Below are 20,568 nucleotides of genomic sequence, written 5' to 3'. Positions count from 1 at the left end.
GGTGCTCTCAACTCTTCTTTATGGCTCATTGGACTTTGTGTGGTCCAGCCTCTGCTCATGCCATGCTGCCTGACACATCCACTGGTTGAAGGATTGTTCTTCATGCCCTCATCTACCCTCACAGGAGGCTCTCTGGGCCTGTGTCTCCACTGTGTTCCTGGTTCTTTCATCCACTAATTTCCCAATCCCAATGACCTCTCAGATACTCACTGTCTGCAGAGAAAATGGCAAGACCAAAGGAAGAGCAGTGAACCAAACCCTGTAAGTTTCCTGAATGTAAACATCCTCAAGATTTGGGGTTCTGGCATCGGCAGGAGCTTCGGAGAACTCAACAAAGTTTACTTACTTGCAGATAGGCTCATTCCAGTATTCCAGTTTATGAATATAAAACTCATACCTTCTTTACACAGGCTCCCATAATTACTGTAGTTCGGATTACAGCTTACCATTTGAGATTTTTATTTCAAGCACTCCAATAACAAAAGGCGACCGCTTCCTCATTATCTCCAGGGCTGCCAGGTGTTCTTCCCTCCTCAAATTGTTAAAGAAAGCACACAAAACATATGTTTTCCATTGTTCCCTGTATAATCCAGAGCCATAGAAATGCTGGCTGTTCACACGCTCAGCAGGAATGGGTGAGCATGAAATATTCATGAGCTCCATGCTGGTGATTATTAAGCAAAGGCCAATGCTGGCAAGTTTGTCATTTTTTAACTATAAAACATGTGGTTATTTATTAAACAACTGAATAGTTACTAGGTGATAGGTCTCATTATAATCGAGGCTGAGACTGATTTCCCTGCCTGGGAAGTATATTGGATACTCTTAAAGGACGGAAACTCTTGGCAGATATAAATGCATGCAGGAATTGGTACAACCGATGCTATCATCCTCGAAGTTAGAAAATGGCATCCGCCATCCTGTTTCTTTTAATTTCCAGTGGAGAAATGGAGCAGCAGTCCCTGGGACTTGAGATTGTCAGAGCTGGGCAGAAGTGTTTCTCTGCTATTGCTAGATCTCGTGAAACACTACATTTTGCTAGGGTTATTTTGCTAGGGACCCTCCCTCAGCACCCGTGGAGGAGGAAGCAGAAATAGTTCCAGGTCATCTCCTGCATCAGCCATAGGCTAGGGTGCTGGATTACAACACACCTTATTTTCCTTTTATTGACTACCATATCCAGTATTTCCTCCTAAAAATGAGCATTACTCTATACATAGAAGCAGATGGGAAAGCTATGGGCCAGTCACTTGCTCAAGCCAGATGTCAGGAAACGTCTGACCTCTGAGATCTAAGGACACAGTTGTTGACTTTGGAATTCTGAGGAATCGACCACATGGTTTTGGCTTCCTAATCCACAAAAGAGAGGCCCTAAAATGAATAGAAAAGAATATGAAAAAGAATGCTTAATCCTGTTACTTTACAGCCCTTTAGCCATGTAACAACTGGGGGCATTTTAGAATTACTTTTGGAGTAGACACATGCCCAGGGTTCCTGTCCCAGTGAGCCTTCTCCATCTTTCTCCAATAGTAAGTTTCAGGTGATAAAAATGAGCAGCTTTGCTACTACAAACTGATCAGCGGAGATGGCCAGTGGGCACACAAAGAGGAAAACTTCTCATGAAATACCAAAAGTTTGAAACACTTCTTATCATAAAATATAAGAAAAAAGAATGGCTTCCTTAAGAGTGCATAGGATAACCACTCATAAAATCCTATGCATAAGATAAATAACATTCGCAGCATATAGCCTATGTGATAAATAACACAGGTTAGATAACATCTAGGCAAAGAACTGGCATGCATCTCTTAGGAAGATCAAGGCTGGCCAAACAGAGGCAGCCTTTTCCTGCAGAGGGGATGCTGCCTGTGGCTTAGGGAGAAGTCTAGAGGGCATGGATTCAAAGCATACTCGCCTCCAGGTGTGTCATTCTGTCCAGGCGATGCAATGGCCTTGTGCCCCTTCCTATTCATTTAGGAGACAGATACAAGTTCCTCCTCCATAGACTAATTTAAGGACTACACAAGAGGCATTTAGAAAGCTGTCAGATTAAGAGTGTCACGGGAGCTGCTGTGCCTGCATGCCATTACTGTTGTTGCAGTGGACTATCTCAAAGGCAAGCAAAGTAGAAACCAAGAGGCTGTCACAGGCGAACAGTATGCTCTAAGTGTAGGGGCTTACACATCTGAATGTAAACCAAGTTTCTGGGAGAATTTAGGGAAAATTTACTACGTTACTGTCTGTTTGGAGATCAACATAGAAATCTTGGTGATACAGGTGAGGAAAGGAGGCCATGATCCACAGTCTAAAAGAAAATCTGCGACATCAAGCCGAGACACATAGCATTATGTCTTTCAAAGGAATGACTGAGCCACGACGAATAAAGTAAATAATATTTACAACTCGATTGAAATAGTAAATTTATGTTGTGTGTGTGTGTGCTAGGCAAGTACTCTTGCATTTAGCTATATTCAAAGCATTTAAAAAATGGTTTTTATCCACTTATCAGAGAGTGCATACACTGTGTGTTCTTTTGTGATTGAGTCACCTCACTCAGGATGATATTCTCCAGATCTATCCATTTCCTTAAGAATTTCATAAATTCATTGTTTTTAATAGCTGAGTAGTACTCAATTGTGTAGATGTACCACATTTTCTGTATCCATTCCTCTGTTGAGGGACATCTGGGTTGTTTCCAGTTTCTGACTATTATAAATAAGGCTGCTATGAACATAGTGGAGCATGTGTCCTTATTACATGTTGGAACATCTTCTGCGTATATGCCCAGGAGTGGTATAGCTGGGTCCTCAGGTACTACTATGTCCAATTTCCTGAGGAACCGCCAACCTGATTTTCAGAGTGGTTGTACCACCTTGCAATCCCACCAGCAATGAAGGAGTGTTCCTCTTTCTCCACATCCTCAACAGCATCTGCTGTCACCTGAGTTTTTGATCTTAGCCATTCTGACTGGTGTGAGGTGGAATCTCAGGGTTGTTTTGATTTGCATTTCCCTGATGACTAAGGATGTTGAACATTTCTTTAGGTGCTTCTCAGCCACTCAGTATTCATCAGTTGAGAATTCTTTGTTTAGCTCTGTACCTCATTTTTAATAGGGTTATTTGGGTCTCTGGAGTCTAACTTCTTGCATAAACCACAAGAAACTCAAGAAGAAGGAAAGCCAAAGTGTGGATACTTCAATCCTTCTTAGAAGGGGGAACACAATACCCATGGAAGGAGTTGCAGAGACAAACTGTGGAGCAGAGACTGAAGGAAGGACAATAGAGAGACTACTCCACCTGGGAATCCTCCCCATATATTATCACCAAACCCAGACACTATTGTGGATGCCAGCAAGTTCTGGGTGACAGGAGCCTGATATAGCTGTCTCCTGAGAGGCTCTGCCAGTGCCCAACTAATATAGAAATAGAGGCTCACAGTCATCCATTGAACTGAGTACAGGGTCCCCAATGAAGGAGCTAGAGAAAGGACCAAAGGAGCTGAAGGGTTTGCAGCCCCTTCGGACGAACAACAATATGAACTACCTAGTACCCTCAGAGCTCCCAGGGACTAAAAACCACCAATCAAAGAGCACACATGGTGGGACTAATGTCTTCATCAGCATATGAAGCAGAGGATGGCCTAGTCGGTCATCAAGGGGAGGAGAGGCCCTTGGTCCTGTGAAGGCTCTATGCTCCAGTATAGAGGAATGCCAAGGCCAGGAAGCAGGGGAGGGAACAGGGTATGTTTTTTTTAATTTTATTTATTTTTTCCTTTTTGGAGGGGAAACCAGGAAAGGAGATATCATATGACATGTAAATTTAAAAAATATCTAATAAAAAAGAAAAATATTTGTTTTTTAAATAATATTTTTATTGAAAATAGATTATTGTCTCATACAATACATCCCCACCATGGTCTGCTTCCCTCCACTCCTCTCAGCTCCCCCATCCCCTAGATGTACTCCTCCTCCATTTCCTCTTCAGAAAAGAGCAGACCTCTAAGAGACAACAGAGAGACTCAGGACAAAATAAGATGCACTAAGATGAGGCGAAAGCCTTCATATTGAGGCTAGACAGGGTAATCCAATAAGAGGAAAAGAGTTCCAAGAGTGGGTGGAAGGGCCAGAAGCACACTAGCTCCCACTCTTAGGAGTCTCACAAGCACACCAAGCTAACAGCCATAACATATACACAGAGGACCCGGCCGGCACAGACCCATGCTTGTCTCATTCTCTGTGAGCCGGTGTGAGCCCTGCTTCATTGATTCAGTGCACCATGTTCTCCTGGTGTCCTCCATCCCCTCTGACTCCTATAGTCTTTCCTCTCCCTCTTCTGAGGAGTTCCCTGATCTCTGAAGGGAGAGATCTGAGTTTCTTTGAGGAGGGGTGAGAGCTATACTTACTTGCAGGTATTCGGATAAGTATTTGAGTGCTACTAAAGCTTAACCTGGTTTAGGAGAGTAGCTGGAGGTGTTTCTCCTGTGCTTCTTAAGGCCTCACCAGCCACTTCCTGTTTTGGGACAAATTCTTACTCACATGCCCAGGCTAGCCTCGAACTCATCTGATAGCCCAGGGCCTTGAGCTTGCAAGCCTGCTTCTCCTGCTCAGGGTTTCAGGGGTTACACAACCTGTGCTTCTCCCAACCTTTCTATGCCGTATTGATGATTGTGTGTGCATGTGTGTGTGCATGTGTGTGTGTGCACATGTGTGTTTATGTATGTGGATGTTATGTGTATATGTTGATGTGTGGTTTTTATGTATCTGTTGTTTTTATGGTGTGTGTATATATTTGTGAGCATGTGCGTTTGTGGGTTTGTATGTGTTGATGTATATTTTTCTCTGTTGCTTTTATGGTATATGTGCATATTTGTCTGTGTTCTGTGCATGTGTCTGTATGTGTGTATGTTTACATGTGTGTTTATGTATGTGTATATGTTGATGTGTGTTTTGTGTGTCTTGTTTTCATGGTATATGTATGTTTGTGAGCATGTGTGTTAGTGTGTTTTTATGTGCTGATGTGTATTTTTCTGTGTCTGTTTTTATGGTGTATGTGTCTGTGTGTGTGTGTGTCTGTGTATATGTCTCTGTGTGTGTGTGTGTCCATTTGTGTGTGATTACTGTACTGTTATCTCAGTCTCCCAACATTCATTTTCATCAAGATAAAGCAGGTTTAAAACAACTTGCAATCATTGCTTAGATCTTCAGAAAAATCCTCTTGTGATACTTCTAACCATAAAAAAATAAAAATCCCAGAATGAGTCAGGAAGCTTGCACAGTGGAGAAGAGAATCTTCCATGAGCTGACAGCTGCTCCCGGGCACTCATGTATGAGTCTGTCTCCATAAATTTACAAGTGGGCTTTATTAAAAGGAGTGACTTCTTCGAAGCCTCTCATGCTATTAAAGCTAAGTGGGGGAGGGGTTTTTAAAATTTAAAACCACCCTCAGCTTCCTTCCCATAGAGCATCATTTTATGCAAATTGCACTTTGTAGTCACTGCGGAGTCACTTAAAGCATTTTATTTCTTCCATGTGGGTGCAGCCTCAAGGTCTTCAGCTTTTGCACCAGTGCCTGGAGGAGGCCGCTTTTCAGAACTGTCTTTCAAAAGGTGCTTGGAAAAGATTTTCCAAGAACTGTCAGTAACATCCAATCCCACGCTGGAGATCAACACTCAGATAGGAGACTGTACTCATTATTTGCAATGTTTCCAGCAAGACTAGTGACCATGATGGGTTGTGTCAATGGTGAGGCCAGGAACTGACAGTTCGTAGCTTGCTCTGCAGGCGCGAGGCACAGAGTCGGCTTCTGGACGCATGCGCACGACCGTGGGTTCTTACCCTCAACCCCTTCTCTTCTGGGATGCCTTGTCAAGCGCAGGCTGGGCCCAGCCAACAAAACACAGTTGCCCCTTCCTCTTCCCGGTCCTCACCAGGCGCTATTGCTTCCTCAGTGCAGCGCTCTCACCTTACTGACAAGATTCTGGTTCACAGCTTTCACACCTCCATAGTGGGGATATGTGACTTCGTCCGCTTAGTATTTGTATCACGCTTGGCAGGACTTAGCCTTGGACGGAGACTATATAAGAGATCGTTAGAGAAAAACAAGAGAAGTGAGCCGGGGAGCACCGTCACTGGGATCCTGGTCTAGGAGTGGGGTGTTGTGAGGAGACGACGGTGGTGGGCATCCTGCCTGCCCACCTTTCCTGGCATCATTACATCTGTGACTTTGTATTCAGGTTAGTTATGACTTTGTTTTTTTACGGCTCTCTCCATGGGCACTTGAGCCTCATCAGGGCAGGGACACGGAATGTGTTGCTCTATGTCCCTACTTTGCTTAGATCTATCATTTACTACCCAGTGAAATGCTAGGAATTTTGCATAGACATAATATTTATAATTTGTGACCAGACTGAAAATTGAAAATTAAAATCTCTCTCCTCTCTTCTATCTTTTTGCTCATCTCTCTCCCTCTTCCTCTCCCTCTCCCCCCACCCCCTCTCTCTCCACAACATATATTTCTCTTCTTTTTCCAAGCCAGGATGTAAACATCAGTTCCCTGCCTCTTCTCTCAGCAGCTATGAGTCTGGTTCTGGAGGGATGATGCTGGGGCACAAAGTGTTTCCTGCCTGTACCGGAAGGTCCTAGAGCAGAGGTCCAAACCTTGTGTGCTGTTAGCTGAGGTTTAAATCCGTTCAACTCCACACCTGGCTTTTGATAGCCTCGAAAGACTTCCCGGAGGATCTTGGGATGGAAAAATTATCTTTCAGTTCTTCCGGTGCTCTGTGCACACTCTACCTGGCAGGTGCGCCAGGCACATAACGCATTCAGCAGTAATTGCTTCTGGAATCCTAAAACCGCACACTGTTTCAGCACCTGGGAGGGATTTGACTGAATGCCCATATTAGCCTGATGCTCAGATTGAAGAAAAAAAGGTAACGCCTGCTTTTGACATCTTAACAGCATTTGTGTGAACCTGCAGGTACACCGTACCCTGTGAGCCAAAGCCAGTCCCACCCCCACATCCTCCCCTGGAACACTTACTTCTATCCTCTGTGTGTCGGTGCCTTCTCCAGAATTCACCCACACCTAATTCTCACTGTCGCTGCAAACAGCATTTTGATGTTGCATCTATGGAAGTTCAAGGTCATGTTAGAGAATAAAATCAAATTAATGAGGGTCAGACATTTGGAACAACCATGTCACATTCCAGGGTGAAATCCATAAGGGGAGGGCAGCTTTCGAGGTTATGTAGACACAGGGACAGCATGTGTGGATATTGCAGGGTCAGGACTAGCTGGCTAGCCAAGAGTCACTTCGAGGGACTCACTGGGTACACAGTAGTTGTTCAGAAGTAAGTCTGAGCGATTTTGTACAATGACCAACTGTTCTGGCTAGCTTTATGTTAATTTGACACAGGCTAGAGTTATCTGAGGGGAGGAAACCTCAATTAAGAAACTGCCTCCATAAGATCTGGTTGTAGGCAAACCTGTAAGGCCTTTTCTTGATTAGTGATTGATGGGGAAGGGCTCTGCCTATTGTGGGTGGGGTCAGCCTTGGGCTGGTAGTCCCGGCTTTCATAAGAAAGCAGGCTGAGCAAGCCGCGGGGAACAAGCCGGTAAGCAGTACCCCTCCATAGCTTTTGCAACAGCTCCTGCCTCCAGGCTCTTTGCCCCTTTTGGGTTCCTGTCCTGACTTCATCAGAGATGAATAGTGATATGAAAGCTTAAGCCAAATAAGCCCTTTCCTCCCCTCATTATTTTGGTCACGGTGTGCCATCCCAACCATGGTGATCCTGACTAGGACACCAACTACCCTGGTTTGTTTGGGACCTGTGATTTTCATGGCTGAAAACAGGAACATCTTAGGGAGAGATTAGCCAGCCGGGGCAAAGTGACCTCCTAGGTAGTACACACCAGCTTTGGAATTTTCTGATATCTCCGACTCACTCAGGTAGCTCAGGCTGGCAACCTAGGTCTCAGATAGGGCCGGGTTCCCTGTCTTCTTCCTAGACAGGACAGTCAAAGCACAGGGCTGCACCTGTGTCCAGGGGACAGTGCCCTCCCCCACAGGGGGAAAGGACACACAGCAGAAGAAAGAGGTAAGGCTCTTTGATGTCTCGACACACCCTTTTATTTCTTTTCATTCTCCTTTGAGGCAAAGAATCGTGGACCCAGACATGGAAGTGCTTTTAAGTAGCATTTCAAAGGCGAGGCTGATTCTCTGAAAAGCCATCAAATGCATTGTCTCATCCTATAACAGCTCCTGCCCAGCAGATGGACAAGATGCCTTTGACGGACACATTGACTGGGATGTCATCAGAAGGGTGAAGATGGCCACGTTCAGTCAGGGAAGTAGCAAACAGAAGCAGGAGACCCGGTGACCCTGGCCCTGAAATATGGCTACTGTTCCTGCAGTGACTGAAATATGGCTACTGTTCTTGCAGTGACTGAAATATGGCTACTGTTCTTGCAGTGAGGGTAAAGTCGAGCTCCTGAGGCCAGGATGCGAAGCAAAGAATTGAAATCAGTGTGTGTAAAGAAGACTCCTGGGAAAGGGGAGAAACTGAGGGAAGGGGGGTGGCAAAGTAATTGTGAACAGAGTTCAGACATCCTCTGCTGCACCAGCAAAATGAAGCAAGAGGCTTCTACACAGGAAGAGGGCAGATCAAGGAGTGCCCAAAGCCACTGAATGGAAGTTCTGACCTGAATCTCAAAGTTCTGATACAGCTTAACAAACAAACAAACAAGTAAATGCCCATATCAAACCAAGGACACTGGTGATGTAACCCATTTCAAGAATTCAAACAATGAGGGTGCTATGTCTGAGGCCAGACAAGGAGCCTGTGTTCTTCCCAATTAATTAGAGGGTCCCTGTGCCCGCACTGCCTTTTGTCACATCTCTAGCTTTTCATTTGACTTTTACTTTTTCATTTTTAAAATAATTACATACAAGAGTACTCACATAATTTCCACTCCTACCTCTTCATCTACCAGCTTTCTTTCCAAGCCCCTCAGTCCTTCTCAAACACATGACCCCTTCTTTAGCTACTATTGTTAAACATGTATACATACACACTCAGAGAGAGACAGAGACAGTGACAGAGAGACAGAGACAAAGAAACAGGGACACACACTCATAGAGTATACTACAAATGAACACAAGTAAATGCAATTTCAGAAAGGTTTCAGGGGCTGGAGTGGTGGTTCAGGGGTTAAAAGCACTTGCTGGTATTGCAGAGGACCCAGGTTCAATTCCCAAAACCAACAAGGGTGGCTCACACATATACATATACACTTAACTCCAGTGCCAGGGCATGCCCCACCCTCCTTTAGCCCCAACGTGTTCAAGGCACAGAGAACCAAGAATACTTTTTTGGGGTCACCTACTCATATTCTAATAGTTTTTGGAAAGTTAGGAAGGTAGGATTATTGGCCCTGTTATTCTTTAACATGCAGCGTGCTGTCCTTGAAAGTCTGGGGATCCAAATTTCCCAGCTATCAACTGTGCTGTTGAGTAAGAACAAATGTGGTTTCTATAGCTCTGTGCCATTATCGTATATGATTGTTTTTTTTTTAATATCTACAATTTGGTCTATATTATTATTGATCTACTCCAGGGCATTTATTGATCTAAAAATGATACAAAATTGGGATCTTTATCAAATAGACCATGCCCAGAGGTTTGGCCAAATCCAACTGTTGATGCTCCTGACTCCTAAAAATAATTACAGCAAATTCTGCCTGTGGAGTTTCATCTTGAAATGCTGGACCAGGAGTAGAGACAAAATCCACGATTGCTAAGCAACTGAATGAAGGGCATTCTAACATACTGAAGGATTCCTGTCACATGTTACAAAGGAGGTATTATTTTAACTCCATTTTTTTTCTTATAAAAAAAAGTGTTGGAACTCGGCTGAGCAGTGGTGGCACACGCCTTTAATCCCAGCATTTGGGAGACAGAGGCAGGCAGATCTATGAGTTTGAGACCAGCCTGGACTACAGAGTGAGTTCCAGGACAGCCAAGGCTACACAGAGAAACCCTGTCTCAACACCCCCCCCCCAAAACAACAATAACAACCAAACAAACAAACAAACACAAACAAAGAAATCATTGGAACTCCCTGTGGTCATTAGCAGTTTGGCATGGACATCTGTGCTTTGATGTAGCTCTTTAAACCATAGACCACATGTGTTCCTACTGTCTGTTTAAGTAAGGACAAGAAGCAAGCTGACCAAGGCCAAAGTGCTAACTTATTTTAAAATATGCAGTCCAGAGCAGAGCATTCTGTGTGTTTTATAGATATGAACTCATTCTTTTTCTCATTGACCTTTTGAGGTAAATCTTATTCTTATTTTTCATATAAGGAATGACGTGACAGAGTGCTTAATCAATTATGAAACAGTCTCTGTGGTCTCAGATCTCTCTCTGTTTATATTTTGTGTCCCTGGGACCAAAGAAAGTATTTGAGCAAAGTAACTTAAATTGAAAAGATATAATGTGGCTCATAGCCTCTGAAGACTCAGTTCTGATCCAAGGAAGAGCATGATGGGGGCAGAGGTATTCAGGGAAGACTGAGGGGAGGACTCAGGGGAGGACTCGGCAGTGAGGAGGGAGGACTCAGCAATGAGGAGGAAGGACTCAGCAATGAGGAGGGAGGACTCAGGGAAGGACTCGGCAGTGGGGGGGAAGACTCAGGGGAGGACTCGACAGTGAGGAGGGAGGACTCAGCAATGAGGAGGGAGGACTCAGGGGAGGACTCAGCAGATGGGAGGGAGGACTTAGCAATGAGGAGGGAAGACTCAGGGAAGGACTCGGCAGTGAGGGGGGAAGACTCAGGGGAGGACTTGTCAGTGAGGAGGGAGGATTCAGGGGAGGACTTGGCAGTGAGGAGGGAGGACTCAGCAATGAGGAGGGAGGACTCAGGGGAGGACTCAGCAGTGAGGAGGGAGGACTTAGCAATGAGGAGGGAAGACTCAGGGAAGGACTCGGCAGTGGAGGGGAAGACTCAGGGGAGGACTCGACAGTGAGGAGGGGAGACTCAGCAATGAGGAGGGAGGACTCAGGGGAGGACTCAGCAGATGGGAGGGAGGACTTAGCAATGAGGAGGGAAGACTCAGGGAAGGACTCGGCAGTGAGGGGGGAAGACTCAGGGGAGGACTTGTCAGTGAGGAGGGAGGATTCAGGGGAGGACTTGGCAGTGAGGAGGGAGGACTCAGGGGAGGATTCAGCAGTGAGGAGGGAGGACTCAGGGGTAACATAAGCCCCCAAGAACTGGCCCTGAGTGACTCACTTCCTTCGGAAAAAGGCTCAGACTCCACAAATAGTACTATGATAATTAGTTTTTTATCTCAAGTTGACACAAACTAAAATATTCTGGAAAGAGGACTCTCAACTGAAAATGCCCCCATCAGATGGAGTAGCAGTGAGACACAACTGTGGGAGATTTTACGGTTGATGATTGATGTGAGAAGACATAGCCACTGTGGGCACCTGAGAGGTGTAAGGAAGGCGGCTGACTGTGAGCCTGGAGCACAAGCCAGTGAACCATGGTCTCTGCTTCCGTTCCTGCTTCTAGCTTCCTGCCTTGATTTCCTACCCCGACTTCCCTTCTTGGTAGACTACAATCCATGAACCAAATAAATCCTTTTCTCTTCAAGGTGCTTCTGATCATGGGGATTTATTACAGCGATATAAAGCAATCTCAGATTAGTTCCATCTTCTGGAGATAAAATATTCTGATCATGACTCCATGGGGGACTCTACTCATTCAAAGTATAACACTGCTGTAAGACTATTTCAACACATTACCCAACACCTACACATCTTGAATAACTCAACTGGAAATTTTAAGCACTCATATTTATGCACACATGACATATGTAATTATAGTTACATTTATATGTAATATAAATATGTATGCAAGTAAGTACATATGGGTGTATATATTTGTCATCTATTTTTTATTATCAATCAACTATCCAGTTATTTATCATCTATTATCTCCTCCCTATATCTTTCTATATGTGTATATATGTATGTATGCATATATAGATATGTATATATGTATTTATGTATGAGTTACCTTTTTGAAGCTGTGATAAAACACCATGAACAGGGCAATCTATAGAAGGAAGAGTTTATTTGGACTTACAGTGACAGAAGGAGAGTCCTTAATTTCAGGTGCGGCATTGCAGCAGAAAGCTGAGAGATCGCACTATAAACTTGGAGCAGAGACAGCAGACAACAAGCTGGAAATAAAGATAGGCCGTTGCTAGAGGTGAGCCCTACTCTTTAGGTTCAGGTGAGGTGACACAGTCGGACAAAGGTTGAAGACTGACGATCTCTGGCCTTGTAATTCGCTATTATTTTGTGCTAATAAGTGCTGGTTTCTTGCTGTTCTGTGGCTAAATGATGCTGGTTTCTGGTAATAAACTCCCACTGGTGGTGGCAGAGGATAAAAGACTTAATTATTTTGCTTCTTTTCTCTGACTCAGACTTCTCATTGGCCAGGTGAGAGGCTTGACATTTCTTAATTCCTTGTGAGTCAGAGAAACAAGAAAGGAAAAGAAAAGAAAAGAAAGGAGAGGAAAAGAAAAGAGAAAGAAGGAAAGAAAGGCATTCATACAGAGGCACACATACACTAAGCAGAGAAGGACTAAATTACCTCTTTATTGTTTTTCTTAGTATGCATATTTCCTCAGGAAACTTGATCACATGGTTTTCATAAGTTCATAGGAAGTTTAAGATTATAATTCAGGTCAACGGTCGATAAGACTAAAGTAATAACAGCAGAACTGTTTTACATGTCTTTTTATTAAGACGAGTATCTGACTAAACACACATTATCTGTTACTAAGCTCATTATAAGTTTAAAGCAGTAGTTTTATGTCACAAGGCATCGTAGTTTTGTCAGTAGACAAATCATCTGCCTAGCATCTTATTATATTTGTGTAGATAAACCAGTCAATATTTTACTTTCTGTCCTTGTACTTACAATAAATTGCCCATTTCCAGTGTACGAACTTCAGTTACCAGGCAATCCATGGTCTCACACCTAACCTAAAAGGAATGTTTCCCCCAATTGTAAATTTGTTCTAAGCCTGCTTTCTATCCTAGTGCAATTAGCCCATGTCACATGAACATTTACTGAGCTCTATTTGCAGCTTTTAGAGAGCTGGAAATTACTTGTATAAATTTAGAAATTCTTTAAAATCATTATCAAAAGTTATCAACTTGTCAATTTTTCTATATAGCATTACTACATAACAGTGCATCTTTATGTTAATCTGCACAAGATATACCCATTAGGGTGGGCTAACATCCAGGTGACATCAGGCTATGTAATAGTGACAGGAAAAGGCATATCAGCAGTATGTAGCATTCCTGAGATGAAATCTCTGAAGACCCTGAAGTCCAGAGTTTACCCAGTGAAGCCATGCAGAACAGTGGACTAGCTCTAAAAAATGACTTGCATTCCTGTAGCCTTTCACAGGTGGCTTGTGAAAAGCTATCATCGCTCAGTGCCATCCTCTAGTGACCTCTCTAAATGGCAGTGTTCCCAGGGGATCAAGTATCCACACATGTGAACCTGTGTGGGTCATCTTTACTTAAGCCACCACAATATGTATTGTAGAAAATTATCAGAAAGGAAAAGCATCTTCCATTTCGATGATAAAGTGATTCCAAGGTGCTTATCCATCTTGAGATCCAGGCCGACAGCTGTCCCTCTGCCTGTGAAAGTGGTGACTGAGTTTATACCAGGGACCAGCATTTCCTCAGCCTTCATTATTGAGTTTATACCAGGGACCAGCATTTCCTCAGCCTTCATTATTGAGTGCTTTCTATTCTGAAGACAAATAATTACATAGCAGATAGATCTGTACACACATACCACCTGGACCTTGCAGTACTATATAGTCAACAATGCTAAAAAGTGGTAGTTGATGGGAGTTAAATTACATAAATAATGGGCTAAGATACAAGCTAGTATGATCATTAATTGAATTTTTATAATTGAAGGTTTCATATAGTTATAGAAAATAGTATAAAATAGCCTCCTGCACTTCTGTGTCCACTACGACTACAACTTGCAGAACTATAGTGAGCATCACACCTGTAATATAGACGGGGACAGACTTACATCCTGCCTTCACAAGGACCCTCCCACTGACCTTTTGCAGACTCAGCCACTTGCTTCCTACAGCCCCAGCACTCCTGGCAATAGCTAACCAATGACTTATCTCTGCAACCTTGCCATTTCTAGACCATTAACTTGGGGGTAGTCCTGTGGGATGCAGCCATGCAGAATAGATTTCTTCTCTCAGCCTGCTTTTCTGGAGCCTGAGCCAAGTGCTGCACAATCAGTGGCTCATTTATTCTCATCTGTGAGCGGTGTGCTATCAAGGTACCATAGATACCTGTTTGAAGTAGAAAATTAAGGGTTCGTTGGAAAGTTAGTTGTGTTGGATGGTGTTTTGAGGGGGGGGGGGAAATACATGAAGGAACATTTTGCTGAAGCAGATACAAGTAAAAGGATGTTCTGTTAAAGCAAACACGTGAAAGGACGTGTGATGAAGGGTTCTTTGCTAATGACAGGCATGTATTGGTCTGCCTTACACTGCATAGTTGAGCTCTTTGTTGGGGCTCCATAGAGAGAAACACACTAAAAAACGTTCTGGTGGTGTATTCACGGTTTCTGGTGGCTTCTGAGGACTCGGGCTGATTGGCAGACTGGTGTCAGCTGAGACAGACTCACTCACTGAGGCAAGATTTGTAGAGGACATGTGATGTTTAGAGGGAGTATAAATAGAACTCAGTGAACAATGGTGGAGGCTGAGCGTGGCTTGCTTATAGAGCAATGCTTGTTGGTCTCGCACCTTCGCTGATCTTCACTTCACTGAGAGAGGTACAGCTGAGAACTCTTGGCGTCCCTCCTGGCCCCTCCTGCTGACTTGCGCCAAGGCTGAGGCCTGGCTGTTTCTGCTACGTTGGGCCACTGCTACTGTGTTTGCTATCTTGACACTACTGAACTGGACTGCTGGTGCGTCTGTGTAGTGTTTGGGAGTGGATCTAGCTGCCACTGTTGATCTGTGAACTGAAGAGTCAATTTCCAGACAACATAGATGGGAGTTGCTCAAAACAAACAAACAAACATTTCTAAACAGGTCCACTTTGCCCATATCCTTCCATTTCTACTACCTGGTAGGTGATGGGCTAGAAGGGAGGTTAAAATGTTTAAGAACCATCATTAAAAATAAGTTTTATAAAAAATTAAAGTTATACCTGTTTAAGGATGCCTCACCAATTTCCACTAACAGGGCTATTGTGAATAAAACTTCTGCAAACATTTTTGCTCAGGGTTTTGTGCAGAGAGAAACTGACTCATCTCTATAAATGCTTAGAAAAACTGTCTGCTGCTGCACAGGCAGGTATGTGTTAGTTATTGAAGAAGCATCCCCTGGCTTCCCACAAGCTTCTCTGTGCTGCTGCATTTAGTTTTGTCATACATTTTATTTTAGGACATTATATGTGTCTAATATATACATATATGGTGATAATGCATTCTGCTTTTAGTTTTTTTCTTGTTAATGGTGATACTGAATATTTTTGTTTACCATTTGCACATCCTATGGCTGAAGTATCTTTCCATATATTTAGGTCATTTTCTAAAAGAATTTTTATAAAAAAAATAAGTTATTATGACACCATTCCCCCAGCTAAGGAGCTCCTGGCACCTGCCAGCTCCTGGGGAGGAAAGTTTTGAAGAGTATAACCTGTTAGGTTAAGCAAGCTTCAGAAGTATAGGGGCAACATAAACTGGACAAGGTAGGTTATTTACAATCAAGTGAAATGGAATGAAAAAAGCTGGGAGGGTAGGTGGGAGATGGAAGGTGGATGATGCAGCTGTTAATAGTTAAGGCGCTCTGGATTCACGAATGAAAGACATACACACATCAGCTTAATTTTTCATATGCCTTACTACCTCAGTGCCTGGGCACTTCTAAACCTCACCACAGCTAGCACACACTCCCTTCTGGTATTCCTGAGTGAACATTTTCTAAATCTTTCTTTTATCTTTGGCACCCCAGACCCAAGCAGAGGCGTGGCCCCTGGGACTGCTCCCCCAGATTCTTACATGTCGATGGGCCTTTAATTCTGATCTCTCTGCTCCTCTGTCATGGTGATTCTCTCTGCTCTTCTTTCTCCTTGGTCTCTTGCCCATACAATCTAAAAGTCCCGCCTTCATCTTCCTGACCAACCATTGGCTGTAAGGCAATTCTTTATTACCAATAAAGGCCAGCTGGGGCCAGGGACCCTCCATGTCTGGAAGCATAGCTTTTGGGAGACATGAAGACAGAGCATTAGTACCAGTCCCTAACAGGATCTGAGGAGAAGGAAAAGGAGGAGGAGGGGGAGGAGGAGGAGGAGGGAGGAGAAGGAAGGAGGGGGGAGGAGGGAGAGGAGGAGGAGGAAGAGGAGAAGAGGAGGGGAGGAGGAGGGGGAGGAGGGAGAGGAGGAGGGAGAAGGGGAGGAGTGATGGACTCATAGGATCAAAACGCACTGTGTATATGGACTTCTCAAGGAACTTCTCTAAATGTCATTTTAAAATATTAAGTTGTGAGCCTTTATTGTTTTTGCTTTGCCAGATAAATGGGTTGGAAATGCTTTCTGCCAGTATGGAATTTGTCTTTTCTTCCTTTTAACAGAGATTAAAAGAAAATAAACTACTTTGATGATGCCCAATTCATTTATTTTCCTTTTATGGATAACTATAAACCTCATTCTTCTCTCTATCTTAGATAGAGGTTTATTTTTTGCTGTACTTTGAGATTTTAAGACAGCTCAGTGGTGAAGACCTTGTAGGGCCTAAGTTCAGGCCACAACATACACCGTGAGGCTCAGATGAGCACACACACAAAATTAGAAATAAAACTAAAATTTAAACTGTGCTTCAAGATAATTTTGTATGAGATATTTTGTAGGCACATTTTACACAGTGTGTAAAGTTTACCCTTGGGTTATTCAAATGCTGATTTCTCTGCCCTCATATCTTATCTCAATCCAGCCATGGGATTATGCTTATATCAAGAATCTCCTGTTGCACATTTGTTTAAACACTTCTTACCATTTATTCTCTGCCTTATCAATAAATGCTGATCACCCAATGGCTGGGCAGAATCAGACAATAGGGTGGGATGTCGCTAGCCAGAGGAAGGAGAGGAGACAAGGGGATTCAGAGGAGCCCTGAGGATAGGGAAATTGGAGCCAGGAAGAAGGGTCCAAAGAGCCAGATGAGTAATAATATGGACGTGTTATGGGCTGGGGCTGGGAGGAAGCCAGATTAGCATCGTAGTTTAAGGAACATCATTTAACTGCTCAGCTGTTGAAGTGCAGATTTAAATATATCTTGGTTTCTCTGTGAAGTTATTGGGGATTAGCATAAGGTAAATAAATACAGCCATGGGATTAATTCGCTGTTTACATTTGCATTAAGAATAATTCATTTACAATATTTAACATTGACTTAAGTTCACTTAAGAATTTATTTCACTATTCTTTTACTCATTTATTACCACTTGACACTTAGTTACCTGTGTGCTATTTATGGACAACCGTACTGCCCTTCTTCCACTTAGTTGACTTCATTCTCTCCACCCAGATCACATGGCCATATCCATGGGACTCTATCTCTGCACTCTAGTTCCATGAATCTATGTGTCTGTCCCTCTTCCAATCCATACAGCCAACTTCTCTAGTTATATCCATTATTAGGAATTACTCTGCTTTTAGGATTCTTTTAGCATTCCGATTTCTTTGGTTTCTCACAGATAATTCAGAATAACATTGTTTCTTTCTCCACATTTTTACGTTTGAGTAGGAAAGACACAGAACCCGTGGATCACACTGCAGAACAACAAGGTCGTTTCTGTGTCGATTCTTCTAGCACATTACACAGCCTCTCTTCATCTTAATCTATTCTGCATCGAGCTGCGCATGCTTTGTTATATTTACACTCAGGCACTTATTTTCTAAATGACATCGGACTTCTACTGTCCACATAGATGTGACAGTAACTAGTGGAAAGTGGCAGCTCAAGCTCTGTTTATCTTAGGCCCCACTGCTTCACTAAACGTGAGTGTTCTAGGACATTTTCTCCTTCCCTCCTTTCTCACTCCTCCATCCTTATTCCCTTGTTATCTTTCTTCCTTCTCTCCCATTTCTCTTTCCCACTCTTCTTTCCTCCCTCCCTTCTCTTCCTTCCTAATCTGCTGAAACTTGACCCATTTACAATTTCTCTCTGTCTCTCTCTATCTCACACACACTCTCTTCTCTCTCTCTCTCTCTCACACACACACACACTCACTCACTCACATACACACTCTCATGCACTCATTCACTCACACTCTTTATCTTACTCACACTCTTGAACACACACAGACATGCATATTCTCTCTCCCTCTCTGTCTCTCCCTCACACTCTCTCTCCTACACATGCACACACACTCTCTTCTCTCTCTCTCTCTCTCTCTCTCTCTCTCTCTCTCTCTCTCTCTCTCTCATACACACACACTCTCACTCACATACATTCTCACACACTCATTCACACACACTAACTTACACAGACTCTTGCACACACACAAACATGCATATTCTCTCTCCCCCTCCATCTCTCCCTCACACTCTCTCTCCTACACATACACACTCTCTCTGTCACACACACTCTCTTCCTCTCTCTCTCTTCCACACATACACTCTCTCATACACACTCACACACACATACACACACAAACATATACACACTCAGACACACATACTCTACTCTCTTCCTCTCCCTCTCTCCGTCTCTCTCACACATACACTCTCTCCCACAAAGACATACACTCTCCACCTCTCTCTCACACATACACACACACTCACTCCCACACACACAATTCTCTATCACACACACGCACACACACACACACACACGCACACACGCACACACACACACGCACGCACACACACGCGTGCGTACGCACATGCACACACACACATTTCCGTTACCTCTTCTCATCTCTCTTGAGATGATTATGGGGGCTCCACCACTCCACCAGACACAGACACCATTGTCTTGTTTCCAGCCTTAGAGGACCAAACACACATTCCTTCACTGCTGGTGTTCACTTACCTGAAAGTTTTGTGAAGATAATTTTTACCCAGTGGAGGAAATATCTGTTATTTTTATCTTGTGGGCTGTTTAAAAAATTATGAACAGTTCTTAAATTTTTGCCAAAAGCAATTTTCACATCAATTAGTTTGATCACTGTGTTTGTCTTCTTGTGTTTGCCAATAGAGTGGATTACATTGATTGATGTCTGAACACTGAGATAACTTCCCAGCCTTGAAAGAAGACTTACTTGGTCATGGCATGTAATTATGCTTATATAGTGGCAAAGTCTACCTGTAAATATTTTTAGGGAATTTTGCATTTCTGCTTATGAAGGATATGCATCCACAGCTTTCATTCTTGTTCTGACATTGACTGGTTTTAGTATTAGTGTAATTGGAGCTTCAGCAAATGTATTGGGGGTAAATCTGTGTCTTCTGTATTTTGGAAGCGGTTATGGGGAATTGCTGTTAATTCATCTGTGAATGTTTGATAGAGTAAATTTAGCTGGGTCTCAATGTCTTTAAACAGTTAATTTAGGGGACTAGACAGATGGTGCAGCAGGCAAGGACACACATTGGTCTTGCGGAGGCCCCAGGCTCAGATCCCTGCACACACTGCAGCACAAGCCACCTGTACAGTCCTCAAGGATCTAGCGCCCTCCCTCATCTGGTCTTTACAGGTACTGCACTCATGTAATCCACATACATATATGCGTCATACTCAGCGGCACTCCTGTGGTACACATACATACATACATGAAGGAACACAGAAATGTATCTTTAAAAGAGTCAGTTCCTTAGCAGTTTGATGCATTCAGCTGGTCCGATTTACAGTGTAGTTTTTAACTTTGTGTTTTTTTGAGGAATTGACCCTTTTTGTCTGAGTTGACAAACTGCAGAATTCATTGCTGCATTCTTTCTCTATCCATATCCATATCCATATGTATATACACATATATACATATATACACATATATATGTATGTATATCCTTTTATAGCCATGTCACTTGACAATTGATTTCTCCATAGGTTATTTAGCAGGAAGATTTTTCTGATGTATATATATATATATATAAAAATATATATATGTGTGTGTGTGTATATATATATACATATATATATATATATATGCTGATAGGTTGTAATATAAAATCTTCTCTCTATATATACATATATAAAAATTTCTCTCTATATATACATATATGTATATAGTCTAGATAATATCTAGCTTCATTCCATTTATGATTTCAAATTGGGAAAGTTGTTTTATGAGGGTTTGGCCCCTTTGATAGATATTTCCTAGTACTGGTAAAGTATTTATAAGCTGCCAATTTGAAAAATAAGTAGAACTTCAAACCAGGGAGCAATTTCTCTAATCCTTCCCTCCTCCCCCTCCTCCTCCCCCTCCATCCTTCCTCCCCCT

At 43.0% G+C, this 20,568-nt stretch overlaps 1 long non-coding RNA gene across 2 annotated transcripts in view; it reads left to right on the top strand.

Moving 5' to 3' along the window:
- The first annotated feature begins 5,842 nt into the window (after positions 1-5,842).
- The window catches only part of LOC116092564, an 18,083-nt gene continuing 3,357 nt past the window's right edge, over positions 5,843-20,568 (top strand). Inside the window, exons 1-2 of one of the 2 annotated variants that reach the window (XR_004119331.1) lie at positions 5,843-6,231; positions 12,176-12,272. This is a non-coding gene — a long non-coding RNA (uncharacterized LOC116092564). The remainder of the gene's footprint in view (positions 6,232-12,175; positions 12,273-20,568) is intronic. The other variant, XR_004119332.1, reaches the window with a different exon arrangement.

Source organism: Mastomys coucha, unplaced genomic scaffold (genome assembly GCF_008632895.1).
Source record: "Mastomys coucha isolate ucsf_1 unplaced genomic scaffold, UCSF_Mcou_1 pScaffold15, whole genome shotgun sequence".
Classification (NCBI taxonomy): Eukaryota; Metazoa; Chordata; class Mammalia; order Rodentia; family Muridae; genus Mastomys; species Mastomys coucha.
The sequence above is the reverse complement of the archived record's forward strand: the minus strand, read 5'-3'. Positions and strand labels throughout refer to the sequence as shown.